The sequence below is a fragment of the Paramisgurnus dabryanus genome, chromosome 3, assembly GCF_030506205.2.
Source record: "Paramisgurnus dabryanus chromosome 3, PD_genome_1.1, whole genome shotgun sequence".
Taxonomy (NCBI): domain Eukaryota; kingdom Metazoa; phylum Chordata; class Actinopteri; order Cypriniformes; family Cobitidae; genus Paramisgurnus; species Paramisgurnus dabryanus.
Genome location: NC_133339.1, coordinates 5863820 through 5885356, shown reverse-complemented (window position 1 = coordinate 5885356; position 21537 = coordinate 5863820). Strand labels below are relative to the sequence as shown.

Sequence of the window (21537 nt, the reverse complement as noted above, 5' to 3'; positions counted from 1 at the left end):
ACCAGAACCATGAACCTACCATGAACCGTAGACCTGTCCACACAGTTGATGTATTACCAATAGTTTGTTTGGCCTGGGTGAGATGTAAATCTGTTGGCAGACTGGCCAGATCAGTGTGATGAGTCCTGCAGTATTGTAACGCGTCCTCCCAGCTCTTATTCTCTTTAACCACAATCAGTTCAGTGTCCCATTTGTAGCAGAAGTAAGCCAATAGTAAATTACAGTCCCATGCATAAAATATGCCACTTTTAATATCAGCGCAGAGATGGCTTGAATCATTTAATAATTGGCTTGTCCATTGTATATTACCTATCTGGCTTCCATCGATCCACTTCCAATTGTTTGAGTTCTTAACCAGACCAATCCAGGCCCAGCTGTATCCATTTGAACCAACCCCACTTGCAGTGTTTAATGCTGTAATTTCCACCTGGCTGTTAGGAATAGACAGGTCTATGTAGTCTTTTCTGCAATTGCCTTAAGCTTTTGTCCATGTCGTGGCATTACTAAAATAAAAGTGTTGTCTTTTCAGAGCTGTTGTCAGCTCACAATGAGCTGAGAGCAGAAGAGCAAACACGACAATCTTCATCTCTTCTGTGAAGAGCGAGTCAGTCAAAACACACTTTAACACCAGCTTTACATTTGTTAGTCAATCAATTTCATGCAAATGATCTCCTAAGCCAGCAGTAATTTTCATCAGTTTTAGATAAATTTACACAGCAAGTTTTATTATCTAGTTTGATTGTGTTGTGAAGTTTATTTATTTTTTGTATATAGTTAATATTATTTCCCTATATATTTTTAAATGTAAATAGTTTTGCTGAGAATAATATTGATGTTTACCTGCCATATTTAAGGAATAATGTATAGGCAGCAGGTTTTTATCACAGAAAAAAAGCCCAGAGAGTGTGATCATTATCCCGTATATGAGACAGTGAACGTTAACCCGCTTATTACACATCTTATTACCTCATGAGGTAAAGAACATTTAATATTCAATGAGTCTAAATTGTGTATAACTGTGAAGGATACAAATGTCGAGCAGGTACAAGAGGTTAAACTTCTTGGAGTAGAACTTGATAACAAGCTGTTGTGGTCCAAACACATCAGCACTGTTGTACGCAAGATGGGCAGAAGCCTTGTGATGGTTAAAAGGTGCTCCCATTTATTACGTTTTAAGATGGTGGCAGATGTTATAAAAACACTTGTACTATCACAATTGGACTATTGTTCTGAGATTTGGTCCTGTGCTGCTGCTTCTCATATCAAAGTGCTTCAAAGGGTTCAAAACAAGGCAGCGCGATGTGCTCTTTGATGTCTGTATAGAACAAATGTAAATTGGATGCACACTATGCTGCCCTGGTTAAAGGTAACAGAGAGATTTGAAGCCTTATTGCTCAATCTGACAAGAAATGTTGTAGTATCTGAATTACCAAATGTGCTTTATTGTGAGTTATGTTTTAGTTATAATGAGCATAATTATGGAACCAGACATGCTATAGAGGGCAGATTCAAACTACCCAAAGTAAAAACAAATTACGGAAAAAAATACTGTAAAATACAGATCCATGTATTCCTGGAACAATTTGCCAAGTGAAATTATTAATGCAAATAGTAAACAACAATTTAAAGTCCTCCTGAAGAGGCATCTTCTTTTATTCCAATAGCACCTAAGAAGAAAAACACTTGTACTCTCACAATTAGACTTTTGTTCTGAGATTTGGTCCTGTGATGCTGCTTCCTATATCGAAGTGCTTCAAATGGTTTCAAAATAAGAAAATTGGATTATTTATAGTATTATTTATCAAAAAACTTTCTACTAATCGCAATGAGTAAGCGTATCTCTCTATTATCATTTTAACTTAAACTAGGTCCTGTGTGTGGATGTATGTGGGTGGGTGTGAGTATGTATTTATGTGCTGTTTTATTGCTGTTATGAATTTTTGTTTGTATTATGGTTATTTTTGTCATATTACTCATGTAAATGTTTCTTAGTGAAGTATCGACTCCAGGAAGAATAGCTGTGTTTTCACAGCTAATGGAGATCGGAATAAATACAAATACAAATTTGAAATATTTATTTTGCTCTTTTAGCGATTTTTGTGTGAGCATATTGTCAGGACCCGTCTGAATCATGTGTTAAATTAGATCTAGTCTTTATGTTCGGGGTCCTGGCAGTACCATGTTTTATGTGGGAAATGCGTGGTTTTAGTATTGAATTATTCTGACCACGCATTTCCCAGGTCTCGTCACTTTTCCCCCGATCCCTTACTCATGATTCTTTTCAGGTGTGTGTCATTAAGTTTTTTCCCTATTTAAAGTCCTTGTGTTTGGTGTCTTGTACTGGTCCGTTTTGTCCTGTCAGTGTGAGTATTTGAAGTCTGTTTAGTTTAGCCTAAGTCCAGTTGCTTGTTATTGTTTTTTGTAGTTTAGTCTAGTTAGTATAGTCCTGTGTAAATCCTGTCTTTTGTTCAGTTTATTGTTTGTTATTTGCCCCATCGTGGGTTTTGTTTTCTAGTTTTATATTTAATAAAGTGTTTAGTGTTCATATACGTCTGCGCTTGGGTTCGTCTCTAAAAATCCTCACACATATCAGTGAACACCCCTGACCACTCGGTGAGTTTCATGTCTTTGTAAAATGAAAGTCTAATGCATTTTAGGAAGGATTGTTCCAGTGCACCATTAAACCCATTGTAAAGGTGGGAGGTGAAACACAAACACCCCAAAATTCTCGGGGCAGCCGCATATGTCCAAATTTCAGTCAAAACCGTTCTATTTCATTATAAACAATCTGAAAACAGGGCTTTAAGTGTAAAATACCGAACTTGTCCTTTAATGACAGAAATTTAAGATGCATTCAGTATAGAAATGGCACCACAAAGTAGGCACCACAAGTTTTCCAGAAAGACAACACAAGGAGCTGCAGCCTGAGCTAAATGACCGGCCGTATAGGCCTTTACTATATGTACACTGCAAACTCACACCACTCCAAAAGCCTAATGCCTGCGAAACACACAATAACAAAATTAACCAAATTAAATCAAATTAAAGAATAAAGAAACAAAACCAATTGTCACTGAAACAAACAGAATAAATGATACACTGGCAATAATACAGAAATTAACCCAAAACAACAAATAAATAAATTTAATGAAGACATAACTGGACCATATATGGTGGAGCTCAGGATACACAAGAAAAATAACTTTGCGCATACAGTCGTCATCCGCCTATACACAGCATTGTATTGACTACAATAAAGGCATGAGTTACTGGCGAAACGCAAGTAAATCAACATGCCATTTAAACACATAACGTTACCTGAATGTGGTCGCATAAACCGATGTGAGACACACGCCACCAACAATGAGTCGAAGCCACAATACCTGCAGCCACGGAGATGACTACAGCTTACCAAAAAGAACCTATTGTCAATGAAATAATTAATGACCAAAACTTAGATGCACTCGGTTTACCAGAAACTTGGCTTAAAGCAGACGATTACATTAGTTTAAACGAATCCACCCCACAAGACTATTATTATAAACACGAACCTCGATTAAAGGGGAGAGGGGGTGGTGTAGCTACAATATACAACAAAATTTTTAAAGTAAACCAAAAATCTGAACTAAAATTTTAATAATTTGAACTAATGTTGTTAAATATGGAAATAACTGATCGTAACAACAAACAACTTTCTTTTGCCTTAGCTACAATCTATAGACCTCCGGGCCACCATGCAGATATCCTTAAAGAAATAGCAGATTTCCTGTCTGAGCTTGTAGTCACTGTAGATAAAGCTCTTATCATTGGAGATTTTAATATCCATGTGGATAACCCAAAAGATGCATTAGGACGTGCGTTTATGGATGTTCTGAATTCTCTCAATATTAGACAAAACGTGACAGGGCCAACACATACTCGTATGCACACATTAGACTTAATTCTGTCACTCGGACTCAATATTAATGACATCGAAATATCACCCCAGAGCGATGCAGTTTCTTACCATTACCTTGTTTCATACACTGTACTTCTAGATAGGATCACTCAATCCACAACATGCTACCGACTAGCCAGAACAATAATTTCCACCACTAAAGATAGCTTTTTTAGCACTCTTCCAGACCTGTCTCAAATGAAACATGTAGCAGATAACTGTGATGATCTAGATATTGTAATAGAAAACCTGAACAATGTCTGTTCTAACACATTGAAGCCGTTGCTCCCATTCGAAAAAAGAGAATCAAAGAAAAACCGCCAGCTCCATGGTATGACCATCACACCGCAGCCCTTAAAAAGGCAGCTAGAAAAATGGAAAGAAATTATAGAAGCACAAAGTTAGAGGTATGGCGTGCAGCATGGAAAGAGAGTGTTAAACACTACCGACAGGCTATTAAAACCGGCAGATCTACCTATCTCAGCAAGCTTATAAATGAGAATCCTAATAACCCCCGTTTTCCCTTTAGCACAGTTGCAAAACTGACTAGAAACAAAGAACAAACAGAATCCAATAGTAAACTCCAACACAATAGTAACGTCTTTATGAACTTCTTTACTAAGAAAATTACGATTATAAGGGAAAACATCGTAGCTACACAAGCAGCCACCACTCTACCCAATAGTACATTTAACACTAGATTACCTTACGAACATCTTGAGTCATTTAAAGCTACTACAATAGAAGAGCTCTCTAAATTAGTAACTTCATATAAATCATCGTCCTGTATATTAGACCCCGTTCCCACAAAATTACTCAGAGGTTTTTCCTGTAGTATCAAACCCAGTACTAAATATCTTTAACTCATCGCTAGAAATAGGATACGTTCCAACAGCTTTCAAACTAGCAGTTATTAGACCGCTCATTAAAAAAACACACCTTGACCAGGGAGATCTCAATAACTTTAGACCAATCTCAAACCTACCTTTTCTTTCTAAAATATTAGAAAAAGTAGTGGCAAGCCAGCTACGCACATTCTTAGCAAATAATAGTACATATGAAAATATTAGACCTTACTGCAGCCTTTGACACAATAGATCACACAACCTTACTCAATAGGTTAGAAAACTATGTTGGCATCAGTGGTCAGGCGTTAGCCTGGTTCAGATCGTATCTAACCAATCAATATCACTTTGTTTATTTAAATGATGAGGAGTCATATCACTCCCTGGTTAAATACGGCGTACCACAGGGATCAGTTTTAGGTCCTATCCTGTTCTCGTTATATATGTTACCTGTAGGAGATATTATCAGGAAACATAACATAAGTTTTCACTGCTATGCGGATGATACCCAGCTTTACATCTCGTCACATCCCAGCGAAACACAACAGTTTTCTAAACTAACAGACTGCATCAGCGATATTAGTGACTGGATGGCACATAACTTTCTTATGCTAAACTCCAATAAGACAGAGATACTTATTATCGAACTGAATCGCTACAAACATAATATGACAGATTACAAGTTGCCCATAGATGGCTGCACTGTGGTGCCAACTTCCACGGTTAAGAATTTAGGTGTAATGTTTGACAGCAATTTATTCTTTGATAGCCATATCTCCAATGTCTGACGCACAGCGTTCTTTCATCTTTATCTCAAAACTACGCCATATGGTGTCTGCATCAGATGCAGAAAAGCTTATCCATGCTTTTATGACCTCTAGAATAGACTATTGTAACTCGTTACTCTGAGGATGCCATGCAAATCAGGTAAACAATCTTCAGCTAGTTCAAAACGCTTCTGCAAGAGTGCTTACTCGATCTAAAAAGTATGACCACATAAGTCCAATTCTGGCATCTTTACACTGGCTACCAGTTAAATATCGCATACAATTTAAAATATTACTAATCCCCTACAAAGCCTTAAATGGCCTAGCACCCTCATATCTTAGAGAATTACTATCAGAATACAATCCATCGCATGCACTGCAGTCGCAAAATTCTGGTCTCTTAATTATCCCTAAAATAAAAGTGTCTAAAGGTGGCAGATAATTTTACTACTTAGCCCCTAAGCTTTGGAATGATTTACCAACCGATATCCAAGAATCAGACACAGTAGACACCTTTAGATCTAAACTTAAAACTTTTCTCTTTAACAAGGCATTCACATAATTTGTTTTAGTAAAGGTACTCGTTTCACAATAGCTAGTTTGCACAACCTAACAAATAAATAAACTAAAACCTCATTTTCATCAACACTTCAAAGCATGGTAAATGTTGTTATTAATCTTAAGAAATATGTTGAAACTTCGAATTAGTAGTTGGCTGAGTCTTAATTTGGCACATATGGTCGGGTTGCGATTTAGGTTTTTACCCATGATCTTGAGAATAGTATGTCATACAGAACCGTTTGCCACTGTACGTTAGTATTACCGACGGCAGTGGGGCTTCTGGCCTACGTCAAACGAGTTTCTGTTTCCGTTCTAAAGATCAGATGATCCCCATACATAGACTTGCCCTGGGCACACTTATTTGCTAAAATCCTCAACTATAGGTAATACACTTAACTCTTTCACCGCCAGCGTTTTTAAAAAAAGTTGCCAGCCAGCGCCAGCGTTTTTCATGATTTTCACCAAAGTTTAATGCCTTCCAGAAAATTTTCTTCTTTAAATATATAAACATACAATATACCAAATGAAAGAACAGACCCTCTGCTTTCAAACAAAAAAAAACTGTTTCATTCTACCTTCAGTGGTTATTTTGTAATCAGCTTTTGAATATGGAGTAGGTTTCTACAAAAACACCACATTTTGAGCAAAAAGCAGAGACAATTCCATTTTTGTGACGGACTTTTCATAGAGATCCCATTCAGAGTGATCTTTAAAACAGACACGGACATGCAGCCGCTTGCCATAGAGCAATACTTCCGGGTTTAAAAAGTTGTGGAAGGGCGCCACCTGGTGGATAATAGCGGTATTGCGGAAAGACGGAAAATCTCGTCATTGGCGGGGAAGCGTTTTCTCTTAATTGACGAGATATCTTGTCAATGGCGGGGAAAGAGTTAAGCAGCAATACTTAACCTCTTTGGAACCGAGCTGATTTAAACCACATCACTATGTGACACTTGCACTGAATGTGAACGGCCCCTACGCTAATAGGATTTTGTTTCTCTCTCCCTGTCTCGTCCTCGTTCTGAGGATACTGAGACAAACAGACCCAGTTCCGGTAAATGTAAAGGTTGGACCATCCCTGATCCACTAGCCTTCCTTCAACGTGATGCCCAACCTGACCAACGACCACCGGCAGAACCCGTTTAATCTCTCCTTACTCGTTTCCATATGTGCAGTATATGTATGTGTCGGCACACCTCTGATCTACTGGCTGTCCTTCAACGTGATGCCCAGCTGATGCCTGACCAACGACCACCCGCTTAATCTCTGCTTAATCTTCTTATTCGTTTCGATGTATATATATATATATATATATATATATATATATATATATATATATATATATATATATATATATATATATATATATACCAAGGTTTTTTCCCTCCTTGGACTTTTTTTTACTTCCCCGGCTAAAAAGTCTGGGTTTTTTTCTCCTAGGGGGTTTTTCAACCAGGGGAGTCAGCCTTCTTGGGCTTAACTTAGCACCCTCTTCTATACGTTACATTAGTAATACGCTTGCTTATAATGTTGATTCATAGCCGCAGCAAATTTAGCTGCAGTGCTATCGTGTATTATGTTGTGCTATCTGTCGATTTTCTGTGCTTTTCTTTGCTTCTATTAATGTAAAGCTGCTTTTAAACAACTACCAATTGTGAAAAGTGGTATATAAATAAAATTTAATTGAATTGAATTACAGTTGCCGCAATCGTCCTGCAAAGCTGCAGAAACCTGACATTTATAATCCGTGTTTTAAAGAGATGCATAGCGATAGTGGTTTCACATACCCGAAATAACAACAGCCCTCAGTCCATACACCGGAAGCGAAACAGGATCCTGGGAAGTGACGCTCGTCTAGGCCAACCCCCTCTATCGGCCCCAACCAATGAATAAACTAATACCCAATAATGACTTACCGATCTCTACATGCCACAGTCGGTTTAATCATTTGTAAATATTATGTGATATATATGTTATTAAAAGACATATTTATATTTATTTTTTGTGTAATATTAAACTTGACCTGTCAAAATGATTTGCAGCATCACCAAGCGTTATTAGTTTCAGGTGGTTGTTGTCTCGGTATAACAGACCTCGGAATGTCACGACTGGCCAATCAGAATCAAGCCTTTTAGAGTGCCGTGTTATAGATGGTTTCAGCAGTAACAACATAAACAAGTGGCTTTCTTATAAAATATGCAAAAAAAACAACAAAGTCCTTTTAAAGTAGTTTATTTGACAAGCAAATAAACAACATGTAGATTACCTAGGAAACCAAAACATTTGTTCTTTTCGACAAGGTATTTGTGCAAGAGTTCAGTTTAAGTAAACAAACAGAAATCGAAAGTAAAGTTCCGACCAGACGTGTAGTGGCGTCGTCGCACAATGGAACAGTCTATAAATAAAGTTTTTTGATGAGTTAAAGATCATCACAGATCATATAAAGATTAGTTTTTGCAATAGTTTAGCATGATTTGTGTATTTCGAGGCACCTGGATACAGATCACATGTTCAAAGATGAAGACAATATTTCATGTTAATATGATAAATTCTTGGCTGGACTATATACATTTTTTACCACAAACACTGATGTTGAATATTAAATATTTCAAAATGATAAAAACAAGAATAACCCAGAGGTCTGGATTGGTCTGAGAAACAATAAATTTGGCTTCCACTTGTCTGACAAAAACATGAGAAACTATCAAAGGTAGATGAACCAGCAAATGATATAAACAATAACTGTATGAATAAAGGACAGTTCTGACAGGCTACAACAGTTTTACTGCTATGACTTAATTCCTGCAATGACAATTATGTGTCAAATATAACAATATACAGCTGTAGTTTTATAACAGATAAATATTCTGATTCAGTTAACTTGCAGTTACTGTTGTTATTTTAGCATACGATGGAAATGATATTATTAAGCTTTTAAAGAAGGATTGCTTTCTTTCTTAAACTTGATGATGGGTCAGATAAAGAAACAGATCAGTCTATCATTGCAAAGAAAAAGTTAATACTCCACCATAGATTTATAGGATTATTTGAGTTATTTACATATGTCTGTGATAATGATTAAATCATTGAAGATATTTCCTTTTGTGTAATCTTTCGAATGTTTTTTGTTGTCTAAGCTTGTCCTCGGGTGCCTCTAAATACAAATCAAAGTATGTAAATATATTACAAAAACAACAACATGCAAACTTAAAAAAACTTGAGAGCAAACTCATGCTTCATGTAAATGGATAATTCACATGGCTTTTTTGTATCTAGGGCATCATTTGACTTTAAACATAAGTTATATAGTATATAAAAATAAATAAATAAATCTAAATTATAAAGTTATATATAGGTTGTTTACATAGGTTAAAAAGGTATATACAGTGAGGAAAATAAGTATTTGATCACCCTGCTATTTTGCAAGTTCTCCCATTTAGAAATCATGGAGGGGTCTGAAATTGTCATTGTAGGTGCATGTCCACTGTGAGAGACATAATCTAAAAAAAAATCCAGAAATCACAATATATGATTTTTTTAACTATTTATTTGTATGATACAGCTGCAAATAAGTATTTGAACACCTGAGAAAATCAATGTTAATATTTGGTATAGTAGCCTTTGTTTGCAACTACAGAGGTCAAACGTTTCCTGTAGTTTTTCACCAGGTTTGCACACACAGCAGGAGGGATTTTGGCCCACTCCTCCACATAGATCTTCTCTAGATCAGTCAGGTTTCTGGCCTGTAAGTGAGAAACACAGAGTTTGAGCTGCTTCCAAAGATTCTCTGTTGGGTTTAGGTCTGGAGACTGGCTAGGCCACGCCAGAACCTTGATATGCTTCTTACAGAGCCACTCCATGGTTATCCTTGCTGTGTGCTTCGGGTCATTGTAATGTTGGAAGACCCAGCCTCGACCCATCTTCAATACTCTACCTGAGGGAAGGAGGTTGTTCTCCAAAATCTCACAATGCAGTGCAGTCGCCCTGTCCCGTGTGCAGAGAAACACCACCAAAGCATGATGCTACCACCCCCATGCTTCACAGTAGGGATGGTGTTCTTGGGATGGTACTTCTTCCTCCAAACACTTTAGTGGAATTATGACCAAAAATTTCTATTTTGGTCTCATCTGACCACATGACTTTCTCCCATGAATCCTCTGGATCATCCAAATGGTCATTGGTAAACTTAAGACGGGCCTGGATATGTGCTGGTTTAAGCAGGGGAACCATCTGTGCCATGCATGATTTCAAACCATGACGTCTTATGCTGCGTTTACACCAACCGCGGTAGACGCGTGAAGCGCGAGTGATTTCAATGTTAAGTAAATGTGAAGACGCATTGACGTGTGTCTGGAGGTCCCGTGGCGCGGTTGACACGTGGCACGGAAGACGCTTTTCTGCCTCATTCGCGCGTCTAGCTCGCGTGAAAGATTTTGCGGTTCACGCGAATCTGACACTCGAGTTGAAAAATTTGAACTTTGGTGGAATTTTGCGCAGAATTAACCAATCAGGAGCCTGCTTGCTTCTGTGGCGGCAGCCCCTCCTGGAGTCACTTATTCAACCTGAAGGAACGCTTGATATTGTCCGTGAGCAGTCACCTGGAGCTATACGACAGAAGTTCTTATTTCTATAGAGGAGACAGGAATAAAAAGGACCTCGCTTGGAAGAGTGTCAGTGAGGACATTGGGCAACCTGGAAAGTTGTAATACATATTTTACTTTTTAGTCACATGGCGTTTATCGACCCGTGCCGTTTATTTTCCCCCTATAGTAAGGCTACCAAATACAAACCGGTAACTCTCTTGATAAATGCACAATCAACATCAGTCATCTTACAAACAGACAACCGCATAGCACTTGCTCCTCCCACAAGAAGCGGAGTTTGCCTCTGACGTGCGCCAAATGCTTGCTTTTTCCGCGCGTCTACTTCGCTCTACACGCGCGAATGCAGTCAAACTGTTCAAGCGTCAAACTAGGCACGGTAGACGTGATTTTGATGCCTGAAATGTGGTTGTAAACGCAGCATAAGTGTATTACCAACAGTAAACTTGGAAACGGTGGTCCCAGCTCTTTTCAGGTCATTGACCAGCTCCTCCCGTGTAGTTCTGGGCTGATTTCTCACCTTTCTTAGGATCACTGAGACCCCACGAGATGAGATCTTGCATGGAGCCCCAGTCCGAGGGAGATTGACAGTCATGTGTAGCTTCTTCCATTTTCTAATGATTGGTCCAACAGTGGACCTTTTTTCACCAAGCTGCTTACCAATTTCCCAATGGCCCTTTCCAGCCTTGTGGAGGTGTACAATTTTGTCTCTAGCGTCTTTGGACAGCTCTTTGGTCTTGGCCATGTTAGTAGTTGGATTCTTACTGATTGAATTAGGTGGACAGGTGTCTTTATGCAGCTAACGATCTCAAACATCTCAAGGTGCATCTAATTTAGGATAATAAATGGAGTGAAGGTGGACATTTAAAAAAAAAAAATTTTTACTCACTGTATGTAGATATGACTGGGTTTTCAAAATGTGCCTTGACCCTTATTTATCTGGATTATATGTTTAACTATATTTTATTTAAATCACAAACAATATAAATTTATTTATATTGCTAAAATAAACATTTATTTTGTCCTGACATTCTTTCTTGTATTTTTTTCCCTTTCACATACTTGACTGAATAACTCATATATGCGGCTCATACGCATACACTTTATACACTTTAACCTCTTAAAAATACAAATGGGTACATGCATTTTGCTTAAATATTGGTTGCCCAGTTCATGATGAATACAGTGTAATTTTTTGCTATTAATATGTTTTTAAGCATGATTTTTATTATATTTATTTGTTTATATTTTCCCCTTCCTTATTTTGTTTGCGAAACTTTACATGGATAATTTATGTAAAAAGTCTTGTGAAATGTCCCCTTAAAATAATTAAATGCTGAAATGCCATCCTAACACATGGAGCTGCAAAAATGAGTGGAGGCTTGGAACCGGAAACAGTATTCCTGTCATCACTTAACAAGCCGATATTTTTCATAATTTTAGTACCTGTCATTCATATATGTTTATTTATGTGTCTTTGCTGATTTTTAGTGTATTAAAACATTTAAGGCAGTATGTGTGTGTTTGTGTGTGTGCTTGTGAGTAAGAGAGGGACTTTGATTGTGTAGGATACATGTAATGTTCCCTTTTGTCCGCTAGATGGCAAAGTAAAGGCAAGTAAAAGCAAGTAAAGGCAAATAAAACTTAACAACAAAGATAACAACAGTTTCAATCAAAGCTTTAATCACATGGATTTGTAACATTGAGAGACACTGGCTGAATATTATCTGCTCAAGAGTCAAGTGTCTTTAATTCTCACAATTTATAGTCGGAGTCGGTTCTCGTCTGATGTCATCTGATGGATTTTTTGTCTATGCTGTAACATGTGCCTTTTGTTATCTCTTTGTTTGGCTCCTCTGTAAATGTATACCTTTTCTACAATATTGGCCTTTATGTGTTTTTAATTAAGCAATATCGCTAATCATGCAAAATCTGATGTAAACAATAGCCTATATATCTATATTTCACAGATTATATGCATTTGTGGACAAAAATGGTCATTGGATGATTCACACATCTGATCAACACAAAGGTAAAAAGTCCTGTTTATTTTTGCATGTTGTCATCTGGACTTCTGTCACAAAATACTACATATGATGCTAGAACATCTGTAACTCAAAACAGCTTTACAGGGGGTATGGCTTAGCTAAATAAGATGTAAATGAGCCCTATTGTCTCTCCCAGCAGGAGAAAAGTGTAACTTTCAGTCTTTATTTTCTCAGTTTGAGTTTTTCTGAGTTCCTATATTCAAATGGCCACAACTTCTCCAAATCTTATCAGATGTCCATGTGTTACACATTGTTGGAAAGCTTAGAAACTGGACTTTCAGAATAACTCAAAATGCCCCAGATCCGACTTGTGTCCCTACTTTCCGTGACTGGTCACATATTTGCATGAAATTTTAACAAAAGGTTGTTCTTTCAAATGAAATCATGAACATTTACTGTTTTTGGTATGGGCCATTTAGTGGGAATTGGTTTGTCATATTCGGACACAGCTCCATGGTTTTTAGAACGATGCCTGCAGTTCTGATGTTCTGAAAGGATATTCGCTATAGCTTATTACCAGAAATGTGACTACCAAATTTCCGCTATTTATTTAAATGCCTTCTCCACCATAGATTTCGATTACATTTTGTCAGTACCAAGATAAAAGATATATATTTTATCATACCTAACTTTAGTGGCGTAGCGTCTGGGCATGCAGGGTATGTTCAAATGGGCCTGGGCAAATAGGGGGCCCGGCCCTGGGCCCGCCCCAGCTTTTAATACAAACATTTTTTCAATTTAATTTTTATTTGTGGCCAACATTTATTGAGTCAAAAACTACCCAAAACATTTCGTTTTTCTTTATTTAAATCTACCCTTTAAAGTAAAAAAGTAAAGTAAAAATATTTGACTACCTTATTAAAAGTATATGTTGTTAACAGACCTGCACGCCTCAGTTAACAGTGCCAACGGGCAAGGTTGGGGGGGGCTTTGGTTTAAGGGGGCCCGTAAATTTTTTTTTGCATATGGGCCCAGGACTGACATGCTACGCCACTGCCTACCTTTCATTAGTGCCCATAGTTTAGTGGAAGCACTGACCGGTTGAAAGTTGACACAAATTTCCAAACAGTTGCTGTGAATTAAAAACACCTCCGGGTTGAATGCTCAAAATATCAAATTATTAGGGTGGTCGGATTTGACGTATTTATTGTCATATTTAGTAAACACATACTACAACCATCCGGCGAGGAGTGGATATTGCGTGACACACATTGTAAAAGTGACACGCAGACTGAAACAGATTTTTCGACACAGAAGTTCAATGTCAGCATTGCTAAATACAATGTGTTTGCGTGGTTTATGGTTCAAAAAACACATTATTTTCCACATACTGTACATTTTTGTAACTCCAGATTTCCTGACTTCCTCAAACGCAATGATTTTGTACAGAGCTCATCGATCTGACAAGCTCTGTGTCCCTGATTGGCCAGCTAATCTGTACATTGTGATTGGCCTGAATACGTATGACGGAAATGTGACGCTCCTTACCATGTTTGAAAGTTTCAGTTGCTAACAGGAGTTAACTTACAGGCTGTGAGTCAGAAGCGGGAGAAATTATGATAATGTCGGTCTTCTCTACATTAACAATCCCAGGAAGTAAACTGTTACCTACATTCTGTGTATTTGTTGTAGTCCAAGAAAAGAGATTTACGTTGGAGACGCTAACACGCGTCATCATTTACTTTGGGGTTTGGACTTTTTGCATATCGTTAACATGTACTAATACACACTTACACACCAAAGTAAATGTAAAATTGTGAATCTAACCGTATGTTACTCTTTAAGTACACAAACACAAATTATCTTGACATCATCAGCATTTATAATGTATAATATTTCTCAGATTAAGCATTCGATAACTTTAATCCATTTTATGCTTCATCACTACTTGGATTTCACACACTGGCATAAATCAAACTTGGCTTTGGTTAAATAAGAGCACAGTCAACAACCATAAACAAAGTAATTGCATAATTGTTATAATAATCATCAATATACAGAAAATTCATATTCAGTTCAAATATTACACAAGCACTATACTTCCAGATAATTTGTAGACACTGTTTTACTAATTTACCATATTATTATTTTGAAGAATAAGACTTATTATTATTTCATTTGTCATGTTTTCCCATGTGATGATCTAAAAGCCTTTAAAAAAAGACAAAAAAACACTTAAAATGTTATTATGATAAACTAGTAGAAAACAAAGTGTTTTTAGAATATCAATATTGAATAACAGTATACAATCGTATATTCAGCAAACATTGAATATTCACACAGAGTATAAATGCATAACTTCATCACCATAAGCCTTTAACCCTTACCCTCCTCTCTAATAGCACACAAAGTTAAGTTCCTCATTACAGTTTCTGTTCTCCCAGCTCTGAGTTTTCATGTTCAGAGATCCACAGTAAGTGTAATTGGCAGGACAGGCTGGCAGCTGGACAGTAAGGTATCCCAGATTCTCATCACTTAACCAGAACCATGAGCCTGCCAGGAACCGTAGACCTGTCCACACAGTTGATGTATTACCAATGGTTTGTTTGGCTTGGATGAGATGTAAATCTGTTGGCAGACTGGCCAGATCAGTGTGATGAGTCCTGCAGTATTGTAACGCGTCCTCCCAGCTCTTATTCTCTTTAACCACAATCAGTTCAGTGTCCCACTTGTAGCAGAAGTAAGAGTATGAATCTGTACAACTGCAGTCCTCCAACCCATGATTTTGAACTCCAGCACAGATGGTAAGAGTTGAATAGTTTGGTTGACCAGTGTTCCAATTAATGAAACCATTGCTTCCATCACTCCACTGCCATGTGGTATTAGAGATCATTTTCAGACCAACCCAGACAATTTTAGTTTGACTATCACCTCCGCTTGCAGTTATTAACTCCATAAAATCCTTCTGGTTGTCAATAGTGGACAGGTCTACATAGTAGTCTCTGCAGTGACTTTGAGCTTTTGTCCATGTTGTTTTATTACTAAAATAAAAGTGTTGTCTTTTCAGAGCTGTTGTCAGCTCACAATGAGCTGAGAGGAGAAGAGCAAACACGACAATCTTCATCTCTTCTGTGAAGGCGAGTCAGTCAACACTCTTCTAAAACACACTTTATATCTTAAGACCCACTTTACATTTGTTGGTCAATCTATGCAAATGATCACCTAAGAAAATTGATGGAAAAACACAATGCAGTGAGTTTAGAAATAAAGCTTTATGAAATAAAATGTTAAATAAAGCCAGCAGTCATTTTCATTTCATTTAGTAAGATTCGGTGCGTATGAGAACCAGAGCATGAGGGGATATCAGTGTTCACTCGCCCCGCTGATCACCGCCTGGGCTACATCTCTGACAGGGATTCCCTGGCTTTGATGTTGGCTCTGGCTGTGTTTGATAGTCAAAAATGAGATCAAATCAGCAGTATTTGGTGTCATGATGAAACTATTACTTGGTTTCTTATTCATATTTAATGTCTTTTGTGTTGTTATTGTTTTGGCGCGAGGTAAAAGTTAATAAAACTATACTTATATAATGTTACTATTGCTTTCCCATTTAATCTCAACACGATACGAGCACTCGCTTGTTATTAGATTTTGTTCTTGTCAGTACTGTATAAAACTGTTTTTTATAAGTGTCAGAGAGATATTTTTTGCAATCGTCCACACGATCTGACAAGACATTACTCCCATTAAGTTTAACATAACATCCTAGAGCGCTGATCTTTGACGGAATAGTCTCTTCCGATTGGGATTTACAGACTGATTTACGAGCTAGTGAACTAATGAGACACACGGAGAGTGTTTAAAAACAGCGCGTGTGTGAGTGCAGTTTTTCCATTCAGAGATGAGCCTGTTTAAAGGACCTCCATTCACAAGCTGGCGGAATGATACGAAAGGTGAAGCGGTTACTGTGCTGTTATCAGTAGAATATCGCATAGCTCTTAGCCAATCAGATTCGAGAACCAGAAAGAACTGTTGTATAATATGTCATATATGTTATTCAAATACACATAATTATATGATTTTTGTGTAATATTGAACTGTACCTGTCAAAATGATTTGCAGCATCTGGGTTACCGTGTGTTATTAGTTTCGGAATAACAGACCTTGGAATTTCACAAATAAGAATCAAGCATCTTAGAGTACCGTGTAATAAAGAAAATCATTTGATGGATTAGATGTTAATCTCTTTTCTATGTGAAAGCTTAATACCATCTTTGATCAAGCTGCCAAATGTAATTGACCTTCTACTTAAGGATGAGTTTTGAGAAAACTATGATGTTAAAATCTAAACTGTACCTTTGGTCTGAAAGGAAGAAGAACTTAAAAATATTATTAATAAATATTAATGGAGCGGTGAATCAAAAACTACATTTTAACTTGATAATTTGTTATATAAGAGGTCATCATACTTAAATGAACATCCTGCAAGTTTCAGGACTGAAAACATCCGTGCTACTGAAATATAACTGTTTTTGGCACCAAGCCAGTATTACGACCCAGTGTGGAATTCGGAGAAATATGACGTCAAAGTAGAATTGAAGCACCTCCCCAAAGCCAAATACGAAGACCACTTTTGTAGCCCCGCCCACAGCTTTGCGTGACGCACGTGTGTCTCAACAATCAGTAAACATGTCTTTAAAGATTGCCAAGTGTAACCAAAATGACTTTTAAATAAAACATTTCTGAGAGACTTTTATTTTGACGCGGTGATCTGTTATGATAGTGTAACCATGGAAATGCAGTTTTTGGTTGTGGAAGATTCGTCTATGTGGAGAACACAGACGCTGGATAACGGAGGCTCAGAACATAACATTAGGAATGCGTGGATAAAGTTTGTTTTTGCAGAGGTTCCAGCTCGCGTGGGGAGTGTTTGTTTACTTTGTTTCATTTGTAACGAAGTCGATGCTGGATGTGCAGAGAGACTGTGATTAAAAACACCACTAATATTGGATCTGACAAAAATGACACAGCAGTATAATACACAGTAAGACATTTTACTTTATTTAAGTTACTGCATTTCACTATTGCTTTGTTAGGAGAGATCGCTTGATATGTCCTGTTGTAACATCCGTGTCTAAACACGTATGTTTGACTGTTTTAATTTACTAAAAACATTAAACGATTAATAAAGGTACAACACTTAACAATACGACTGTAATATAACAATAGAAATATACAAAGTTAGTGATAAAGAAGGACTTACCAGCCGCAAATTAGATTCTGATGCTCGCTTACTGTGTTGTATACAGTAATTTAGGCAAGTTGTGTTTGAAGGGTCAACCACTCAACAAAGCTTTTTTATCATATAACCGTGCTATGTAACGTTACGTGTATCTAAGAGCAAACTCACAAGCACAATAGAAATATACAAAGTTATTGATAAGGATTTATCAGCCGCAGTTTAGATTCTGATGCGCGCTTACTGTGTTGTATACGGTAATTTAGTCACGTCGACTTTAAAGTTTGTAATACTATACGTGTTGTCATTTATGTGTATCATCTTTAGCACCCAGAATCTTTTGTGGCTCAAACATATATGTGTTCGGCTGTGTTTTTTTACACATTAATGTTTTTAAAACATTTCCCCACATGCAATGACGGGGAATGAAGCTGTCCAATCATAGCATTGGGCGTTTACCTCCAGGTTTTCAATGCGGCCCGCCCCTTCAAACGAAGCTTTTCTCCAGAGAGCCACTAATCCATGTTACAAAATAGCATATTACTTATTGCTTTTGATGTTTTTGAATGTAAAAACCACGCGAACATCATAAGTAGACATCAGACAACAGTATAAAACAATAAAATCGACAAATTCACCGCCCCTTTAAACTGTGAGAAATGTCATTTTTGATTTATTACAGATAAGTATTGATTGAGTTACTATTGTAATTTTATATAGCATACAATTGAAAGGATATTATTTAGCTTTTAAAGAATGAGTGCTTTCTTGTTGAACTTGATCATGGATCAGGTAGTGAAACAGATCAGTCTATCATTGCACAGAAAAAGTTAATACTCCACCATAGGTTTATAGGATCATGTGAGTTATTTACATATGTCTACGAAAAGGATTAGATCATTGCAGATATTTCCTTTTGTTTGATCTTCAAATGTTTTTTGTTTTCCCAATCTAATCTCCCCTCAGGTGCTTCTAAATACAAATCAAATTATGTAAATATATTACAAAAACAACAATATGCAAACTTTGAAAATGTAAATGGGTAAATCACACGACAATAGGGCATTATTTCCGTTTAAACATAAGTTATATAGTATATAAATAAATGGACAGGTGGTGGTCATATAATTAGAATATCATCAAAAAGTTGATTTATTTCACGAATTCCATTCAAAAAACACAGTGGACCAACACCAGCAGATGACATGGCACACCAAACCATCACTGACTGTAGAAACTTTACACTGGGCCTTAAGCAACGTGGATTGTGTGCCTCTCCTCTCTTCCTGGGACCCTGATTTCCAAAGGAAATGCTTTTTTACTTTTACTTTGGACCACTCAGCAGCAATCCAGTCCTTTTTGTCTTTAGCCCAGGAGAGATACTTCTGACACTGTCTGTTGTTCGTTCAAGAGTGGCTTGACACAAGTAATGCGACAGCTAAACCCATCTTGAAGCACTGACTCCAGCTGCAGTCCACATTTTTGTGAATCTCCCCCACATTTTTGAATGGGTTTTGTTTCACAGTCCTCTTCAGGGTGCAATTATCCCTATTAGTTGTAGATTTTTTTCTACCACATCTTTTCCTTCCCTTCACCTCTCTATCAATGTGCTTGGACACTCTGAGTTCTGTGAACAGCCGGCCTCTTTTGCAATGACCTTTTGTGTCTTGCCCTCCTTGTGCAAGGTGTCAATAGTTGTCTTTTGGACAACTGTCAAGTCAGCAGTCTTCCCCAATGATTGTGTAGCCTACAGAACTAGACCGAGAGACCATTTAGAGACCTTTGCAGGTGTTTTGAGGTAACTACCTGATTGGGTGAGGCACCAGGTGTCTTCAAAAATTAACGTTTTTACAATATTCAATTTTTTTGAGATACTGAATTTGGAATTTTCCGTAGTTGTCAGTTATAATCATTAAAATAAAAAAATTAACAATTGACATATATCAGTCTCTGTGTAATGAATGAATATAATATACAAGTTTCACTTTTTGAATGGAATTAGTTAAATAAATCAACTTTTTGATGATATTCTAATTATATGACCAGCACCTGTATGCACCTGTCAGCTCCTTTTCTGATTGGGTATTGTTTCCTTTTAAGTGACAATCTACAGCGTGTGTGTCTGTTTGTCCTCGGGGTTTCCCCCACACAAATTTCTGATCATAAATATTCAACATGTTTGGAATAAGATGGTGGCCTTGAGGCTTGCCACAGTACAAGCAGTGTTCCTGTATGTTATCTTACCTAAAAACTGTCACCACCCATCTCATGGACCTATTCCAATTTGCATACAGAGCCAACAGGTCAGTTGAGGACACCGTCAACTTAGCAATTCATCACATACTGAACCATCTTGAGCTCGCAAACACATTTACCTGCATCTTGTTCATGGATTTCAGTTCTGCATTCAATACAATAAACCCGGTCAAACTGTTTAATATACTACTGGACATGAATATTGACCCATGCATCTGTCACTGGATTATCAGTTTTCTCTGGAACAAGCAACAGAGGGTAAAGATTAACAACAACATATCTCCCCCTCTGTTCCTCAGCACAGGCGCATCCCAAGGTTGTGTTCTTTCACCCTGGTTATTTTCTCGATACACAAACCAGCTCATATCACACCATAATTCTGTCAGCCTATACAAATATCCAGACGATACAACCATCATAGGACTCAACACCAATAATCAAGAAACTGTATATCGTGCACAGATCAACCAAGCAGTGACCTGGTGTACAGACCATGATCTTCTACTCAACACATCAAAAACAAAGGAACTCATCGTCGACCTAAGACGTAAATCCTCCCCCAAAACTCCTGTGCTCATTGAAGGTGAACCCATTTACATCACTGACACACACATTCAAACTTCTTGGGACCTACTTCAGCAACAACCTTAAATGGAAAATTCAGTCTTGACACACTTTCCCAGAAGAACTTACAGCGTATCATTAACGGAGCATCCAAAGTCATTGGTTCATCCCTACAATCCCTTGAACCTCTTTACCACAAACCGACACTATGCAGGGCTAACAATAATTTCTGATATCTCCCACCCTGCACACTATGCTTTTCAGCTACTGTCCTCTGGGAGGCGTTATAGGACAATCGCCTCCAGAACAACTCGCTTCAAAAACAGTTTTATCCTAATAGCAATAAACATTCTTAACACTGAGGACTGTGGATTAAGCATGACCCCTTAAGTATTATGTACTAATGTCTGTAAGTATATGTTATGGGCCCTATTTTAATGATCTATGCACATTGTCTAAAGCGCACAGCGCAACGTCTAAATGTGCGTGTCCGAATCCACTTTCGCTAATTTAACGACGGGAAAAATGGTTTGTGCGCCGAGCGCATGGTCGAAAAGGGTTGGTCCTTTTTTTTATGAGCAATGGGAGTATTTTGGGCGTAACGTGCAATAAACCAATGAGAATCTCAGCTCTCATCCCCTTTAAAAGCCTGTTGCGCTGGCAAAAAAGGTTTGTTTCTCATCCCACCATATCCACAGGTACAGAGTCATCATATACAATAAATCCGTGAGGTAGCATAAAAAAAACCATTTAAAAACAGATGCATTTGTTCAAAGCAA

General features: G+C 37.5%; 1 pseudogene; it reads left to right on the top strand.

The window, feature by feature from the left end:
• The first annotated feature begins 859 nt into the window (after positions 1-859).
• On the top strand, positions 860-6111 carry LOC141281949 (uncharacterized; annotated as a pseudogene).
• Positions 6112-21537: the final 15426 nt, after the last annotated feature.